This window comes from Salmo trutta, chromosome 17 (assembly GCF_901001165.1).
Source record: "Salmo trutta chromosome 17, fSalTru1.1, whole genome shotgun sequence".
In the NCBI taxonomy this organism is placed as follows: domain Eukaryota; kingdom Metazoa; phylum Chordata; class Actinopteri; order Salmoniformes; family Salmonidae; genus Salmo; species Salmo trutta.
Window position 1 is genome coordinate 31612630 of NC_042973.1, and position 7656 is coordinate 31620285.

Consider the following 7656-nt stretch of genomic DNA (forward strand, 5'->3'; position numbering starts at 1 on the left):
TAGAGAGAGCATATTTAAATTCACACAGGACACCGGATAAGACAAGAGAAATACTCCAGATGTAACAGACTGACCCTAGCCCCCCGACACATAAACTACTGCATCATAAATACTGGAGGCTGAGACAGGAGGGATCAGGAGACACTGTGGCCCCATCCGATGAAACCCCCGGACAGGGCCAAACAGGCAGGATATAATCACTTTGCCAAAGCACAGCCCCCACACCACTACCATCATACTATTTTGTAAGGCTCATTAAAGCTACAAAAGTGTCTTTGCCTTCTTTTAACCCTTTAACCTAACTCCAAATCCTATACTTAACCCCTAACCCCTAGCCTAGCTAACATTAGCCACATAGGTTACATTAGCGCTATCCACATAGCTAATGTTAGCCACAACAAATTGGAATTCATAACATATCAAATGTATTGCAAATTCATAACATATTGTGCAAATTGCAATTCGTAACATATCATAAGAATTGTAATTCCTAACATATCACGACGGACATCCATGCGAACTAACATACTGTATCATACTAAATGGAGGGATACAGATTTACATTTACATTTACAGATTTACATTTACAGATTTACATTTGCTATTAACCCAGCATTTTTTGAGTGTAGGTTTAAAACAGAGTGGTGCCTAGATTCAATCAGATCAAAAGTTAAAGTGCGATAGCTGACACCCACATATCTGAAATGTCGGTCGTGTCAGAGGTGTAACTGCATTGAAGCTGTCAAATCGGTGAGCAACTGCTCTTGATCGTTATCATGAAGCCACGCCCATCCCACTGGCGTTAGAAGTTCTGAATGAGAAAGTTTAGGCTAATAATGATGCTCCAATTCAAAAATAATTTAATGAAATAATTAGGATTTCTATCAGTCTAATCAGGTGTAGATTACATCTCACATTCCTGTGTCCGAACAAGGCTGCATTGGATTTCTCTTAATTCGCCTCCATGCAGCCTGAGGCAATGTCAACTTTAGGTATAATGCCAGGAGCTTCTTGTGGATTTGACAGCTCTAACACAGTTCCACCTCCAACAGTGCCAAAACAACCGTTATGTGTATGTTGGCTAAAGCGGATTTGATTGAATAGAGCCCTAGTTTAAATATATTAAAATCATTGTGTTTTGGAGGTTATACAGCAGAGGTTATACAGCAGTGCAGTTTATTGTTACCTATAACATAAGCATTTTTTTTATTGAGTGGGGGTTTGCCATCCCCACTTCCCTTGAGGCAAAACGCCGCACATCCAACTCATCCCTCTATCCATCCAGCATGCACAAGTGGAGTGCACAGAGTTCATCGCTGTGGCGGAGACTACCGAGCGTGCGTCTAACCGCTCAGAGTTTAATAAAAAGGAAGGGCGGGGAAATATCGGGGCAATTTATTTTGTGCGACTTTTATTGCTGCTGTGATATAACCCAGCTAACCCTTTGACTGTTTTATTGTTTGGAGAGGGCAGTGCGCGTCAATGAAAGGTTTAGGGAAAGTTGTTGCTGAGTTTTGTGTGAGTTCTTAAACAGCGCTCCTGGCTCGTCTGCTCCTGTCATCATTACGCACGGGAGGAATTCCACTCCAGGAGCGACAAGACCACGTTGAGAACAGGTAAATTGATAAAGAATTATGGATTCTTTTATTTTATTTATTAGGCTCGATGAACAATAAGTCAACGCTACATGTATGTGAAAATTCGTGTAGAACTTGCCCATGCATAATGCAAATAATAATCTGGTTAGAAAAGTGTACGATGAATAGCCAAATGCACGTGTTGTTAGGTACATATTTCATTGGGTGTTGGTATTTTAGGCAATGTGTTTTGTAAGCAGAATGTTTTGATGTCTTCATAGCCTCATCAGTTTGCCATCAGCTCTTAACTGCTGCATATTGAATTATGACTAATGGGACAACTAGAGCACTTCTTGTCTGGAAACCCGACATTGGCAAACATGTTTTCTCTCACGACCTCTACAATCCAGAATGGTGAATCAAATCATATTTTAATGTACAGTACTTTACAGTTTGTCTGTGCGGTTGGTCCTTTTGGCAGTGGGAAAGTGAGACAATATATCCACAGGAAAGTATAATTACATCAACTTTTCAAAGCGCTTGGTAGTGCGTTCAGATTTATTTTACCTGAAGCATGCACACAAGATGAAAAGACATGCAGGTGACGCATGCATACTTGCCTAGGTCGTAAGCATGTTTACATGGCTCTGCACATGCTTCAGGTGATAGGAATCTGAATGCACTACCACCACTTTGAAAATATGTAATTATACGTTCCTGTGGATATATTGACACACATTCCTACCGCCAAATAGACCAACCGCACGGACAACCTCTAAAGTAAGTTAACATATCATTTCATTCGACGTTCTGGCATCTAGAGGTCATGAGAGGAAACGTTCCTGATTCAAAAGCAAATTTCTGCCCTACTTAGAATTCATTGCAATTCAACATCGGGTTTCCACGTCTAACTATTTCTCACTAAACAATAGGCCTACAAGAAAAGCACACAAACAGTTCACTGACAAGGTTTAGATTGGTTTACTAACAAGTGGTGTGTTCCAAAGCTACAGAGGTGTCGGACAAAGCTTGTAGAATGTGATTTGTAGAACCTAGCTAGAAGTAGAACAGCTGGATAGTTCTCATTAAACTAGGCTACCATGAGCCAGGAGTTGAACATTGGATAAGCCTCATATGGTATACATATTTCTTTCTCTTTATGATATAGTGTTGTCTTTATCTCTCACAGTCCATAAATACTGCATACGATGTGGATGAAAATATTTAGTCCACTGGGGTATAAGGAGTATTTCAGAGAGACAGACAGAATGTTTAAGAGGAGTTTGGTATGAGGACATTCTGACAGTCTTCTGACAGTAGTAAACTCTCCTCCTCGCTACACACTTTTTCTCACACCTCAGTGCGAATGTTCTGTGTTCTGAGGTTGTGTGTGTCTGTCTGGTCTCTGTGTGTGTTTTTGTGTGTGGGTGGGTGGGTGGGTGGGTGTGGTACTGGCTGGTCACTGTGTTGACTCAGTGGCTTAATACCCTTCTGTCAAAATCTGAAGTAGAGCTGAATTTTTTCCTTAAAAAAAGCTCAAAGAGGCAGCATTGCAGAGATTGACAAAGGAATAATATAATAGTTCATAACATTTTATAAGTATAATGATTCATTGTTTTTCTTTGGTTACATATGTGTGTGCTTGGTAACAGTTTTCATAATGTTACACACACACACACACACACACACACACACACACACACACACACACACACACACACACACACACACACACACACACACACACACACACACACACACACACACACACACACACACACACACACAGTGTCTGTTTTGAAGCTCTCTGACACCCTGTGGTCAGTGTAACAGGCAGGGCAGGATAAAGACGCAGTCATACCTCGTTATTCTAGCCATCCCAGGCCAGCCCGCTCCCAGCTATATAGCTGTACTTCAGCTCTGCAGACCCTACCAGGACACAGGGTAGGCAGAGAGAGAGAATGAGAGAAAGAGAGGGAGAGAGAAACAGGGAGGAAGAGAGAAAGAGAGAGAGAGAGAAAGATCAAGAGAGAAAGAGACAGATAGAGAAAGATCAAGAGAGAGAGAGAAAGATCAAGAGAGAAAGAGACAGAAAGATCAAGACAGAAAGATCAAGAGAGAAAGAAAGAGAGAGAAAGAAAGAAAGAGAGAGAAAGATCAAGAGAGAAAGAGAGAGAGAGAAAAAGATCAAGAGAGAAAGAGACAAAGATCAAGAGAGAAAGAGAGAGACAGATAGATCAAGAGAGACAGAGACAGAAAGATCAAGAGAGAAAGAGCGAGAAAGAGACAGAGACAGAAAGATCAAGAGAGAAAGAGAGAGACAGAAAGAGAAAGAGAGAAAGAGACAGAAAGATCAAGAGAGAAAGAGACAGATAGACCAAGAGAGAAAGAGACAGAGACAGATAGACCAAGAGAGAAAGAGACAGAGACAGATAGACCAAGAGAGAAAGAGACAGAGACAGAAAGATCAAGAGAGAAAGAAACAGAGAGGTATGAGGATGGTGATTGCTCTCCTCTATCTGGCAGTAGTCCAGTAGTGTCAGTCAGAGGAGACGTAGGTAAATAAATGCTGGCAAATTTTCTGCCGTTTCGCCTCAGAAAGACAACAGAGAAAACCTCCTGTGATTGGACTCTTTAAACAGCAGCCAATCATTGCCTCACTGACCATGCCTTGTCAGACATGCTTAAGACTGATTAGTGTATGCGCAGGCATAGACATACAGTGGCAGGGACAGGGTGCAAGCAAAGGACTGGAGGTTGATTCTGATACAGACATTTGTGTTTGAAAATATTTACCTTTTGGAAGAGGTAAAATTGATAGCAATGAAGAGGCCATTTCACACCTGCTTTTCTGAAATAAAACATCAATGCTACAGTATATCCAGCTGTGCTGGACAGGCTCCAGTACGCATCAATATTCTGCTGTTTAGAATGGCCCTCAGCACCATTCCTGAGCTGTGTGACAGCGTCATGGGTTTTATGGCTGAACGTTTTCCTGGACTGGGCTGAAAGCATTCCCACTCTCCCAGAGCTCTCCTGGTCAGGGGTGGAAGGTGTGTGTGTGCGTGCATGTTTGTGTAATAATTATAGAATCTGCACTGACATTTTATCAATAGCATATCAGGATTTTGGAATGTTGAGCCAACGGAACTGTAATCTGTTATGTTTTGTGTTAGAGTATTTTGTTTTTTGTCAGGAGGTTAAATACCTAGAATCACCTCTGCAGTTGGAAGTTATCTGACTGGTGGTAATAGCATGTCCTTATATGGTTATGATTTTATATCCCTTTACGCAAACAGAGAGGGGTACCTTAGATGAGATGGTGTGTGTGTGTGTGTGCACGTGTTTATGTGTGTATGTGTGTGCACATTTGTGTGTGTATGTGTGCATGTATGCGTGAAAATGAGTGTGTGTGTGCTCAGAGTCTACAACATCCAAGTGGCACAGAACAGCCCTGCTGGCTCTCATTCCTTCCTGTCTGTCCTCCTTCTCTCTCTTTATACACTGAGTGTACAAAACATTAGGAACACCTTCCTGATATTGTGTTGCAACCCCTTTTGCACGCCAGAACTGCCTCAATTTGTCGGGGCATGGACTGCAAGCTGTCGAAGCGGCCCATGTTGACTCCAATGGTTCTCACAGTTATGTGAAGTTAGCTGGATGTCCTTTGGGTGGTGGACTATTCTTGATACACATGGGAAACTGTTGAGCGTGAAAAACCCAGCAGCGTTGCAGTTCTTATATATCGTTATGTCTACTTCTATTTCCCCTTATTCACTCCCCTTCACAGAAAGCAATATGGCAGAAAGTCAGTTCCCTCAGGTCCATGACCTGCTTATCACCATTCAGCTAATAATGTCCTACAAAAGCCTGAAACACCCTTTAGCTCTCCAGGATGGGAGTTGCCCATCCCCTAGCAGGAATAAGTGTAATGAGTGTTGAAGAAGTATGGCTGTCTCCTCAGGCCATTGGGCTGATGTAAATGCAGCACTCAGACCTGTCAGTCCTTTTAGTCACAGGCGATTAATCCTATCAGTGTAGCTCTCAGGATGTTTAGTGTTTAGGTTTACCTGTCCTGTTACTGTCAGTCGGCCTAACCCTCTCTCAGGTGCGTAGGCACACACACACACGCACACACACACACGCACAAGCGCACGCAATCTTCTGCACTGACCTGAGGGCTCTCACATTTATACAGAACGGAAGATTAAATCGCTACAGTAAACATGAAATGAGCCTCTAATAACAGCAGCACATGTCTATTATCATAGACCGTAGTATTGTCTTACCACTACAGCACTGGGCTACAGATAACAGCTCTGTCATCATATAACAGTCTCATCTCTGCCAGAGTGCACAAGGACCACAGGGCTGGAATCTGATACTTTCCCTCTGGTTTCCAGCACTGAGTAGGTTTTCCTGTAAAAACTCAACTGAAGGAATTCTGTTGTAATATCATCCCTTTGGAACCTCACCCTGTATTGATTGAATGCATTAAGGTTTTCGGGGGAAGTTAGTTCTTGGATTGCAGCTATTTTTTATCTGATGTTTGCATGATAAATGGTCTCCAAAAAAGAGTCACCGTTGAAATGTCCCCTAACCAAGTCCAGTTATACTGAAAAGTCCCCTAAAGCTGTTATAGGTCATTGGATCCGACCAAAGAGTTTTGTCAGGATGATGTATAGGATTTATTAGGAGGCACATTAGCACAGGAACTACAGTCTTTCCTCAGGCACAGGATCAAATAGTCACTGTACACTACTAAGAATGGAGTGGGTGTTGGGTTTCTTTACCTCCTTACCTTCCTTTACTTTTTTGGCATGGATTAAAATGTTCTTGTGGATGATGTATGATAGCTATTTAAACCTGTAAGATGTGTTCTATCACTATTCATCTAATCATCTCAGATTAGATGGATTCTCACGTTAGCATGTATGGAAGTATGTCAGGGGCCTCTATAGCAATCATAACGATTAATCAGTTAATAACTTATGCTTAATTAATGTGAGTTTTTCATGTAATTATATAGAGATAAGCATATGCTGCTGTTATGTTCGAAAGCTATAACAGCGATAACATCTCAAAGCAGGCTCTCGTTGGTTCCGATGTTGACATTCTGTCGTGTTGGATAACCCACATTCAAACTTCAGAGTGCAGATGAACACATATGATGCAATACAGACTGCTAAAACACTTTCACATTAGAGGTCGACCGATTATGATTTTTCAACGCCGATACCGATACCAATTATTGGAGGGCCAAAAAAAAGCCGGTACCGATTAATCGGCCGATTTATTTATTTGTAATAATGACAATTACAACAATACTGAATGAACACTTATTTTAACTTAATATAATACATCAATAAAATCAATTTGGCTTAAAATAAATAATGAAACATGTTCAATTTGGTTTAAATAATGCAAAAACAAAGTGTTGGAGAAGAAAGTAAAAGTGCAATATGTGCCATGTAAAAAAGCTAACGTTTAAGTTCCTTGCTCAGAACATGAGAACATATGAAAGCTGGTGGTTCCTTTTAACATGAGTCTTCAATTTTCCCAGGTAAGAAGTTTTAGGTTGTAGATATTATAGGAATTATAGGACTATTTCTCTCTATACGATTTGTATTTCATATACCTTTGACTATTGGATGTTCTTATAGGCACTTTATTATTGCCAGTGTAACAGTATAGCTTCCGTCCCTCTCCTCGCTCCTACCTGGGCTTGAACCAGGAACACATCGACAACAGCCACCCTCGAAGCAGCGTTACCCACGTAGTGGAAGGGGAAACAACTACTCCAAGTCTCAGAGCGAGTGACGTTTGAAACGCTATTAGCGCGCACCCGGCTAACTAGCTAGCCATTTCATATCGGTTACACCAGCCTAATCTCGGGAGTTGACAGGCTTGAAGTCATAAACAGCGCAATGCTTGAAGCATTGCGAAGAGCTGCTGGCAAAACGCGCGAAAGTGCTATTTTGAATGAATGCTTACGAGCCTGCTGCTGCCTACCACCGCTCAGTCAAACTGCTCTATCAAATCATAGACTTAATTATAACATAATAACACACAGAAATAC

At 41.5% G+C, this 7656-nt stretch overlaps 1 protein-coding gene across 1 annotated transcript in view; it reads left to right on the forward strand.

Annotated features, from left to right (window-relative positions):
* The first annotated feature begins 1217 nt into the window (after positions 1–1217).
* sema3d (sema domain, immunoglobulin domain (Ig), short basic domain, secreted, (semaphorin) 3D) overlaps positions 1218–7656 on the forward strand; it is a 68262-nt gene continuing 61823 nt past the window's right edge. Inside the window, exon 1 of the mRNA XM_029696506.1 lies at positions 1218–1616. The gene's annotated coding sequence lies outside the window, so the exon portion shown is untranslated. The remainder of the gene's footprint in view (positions 1617–7656) is intronic.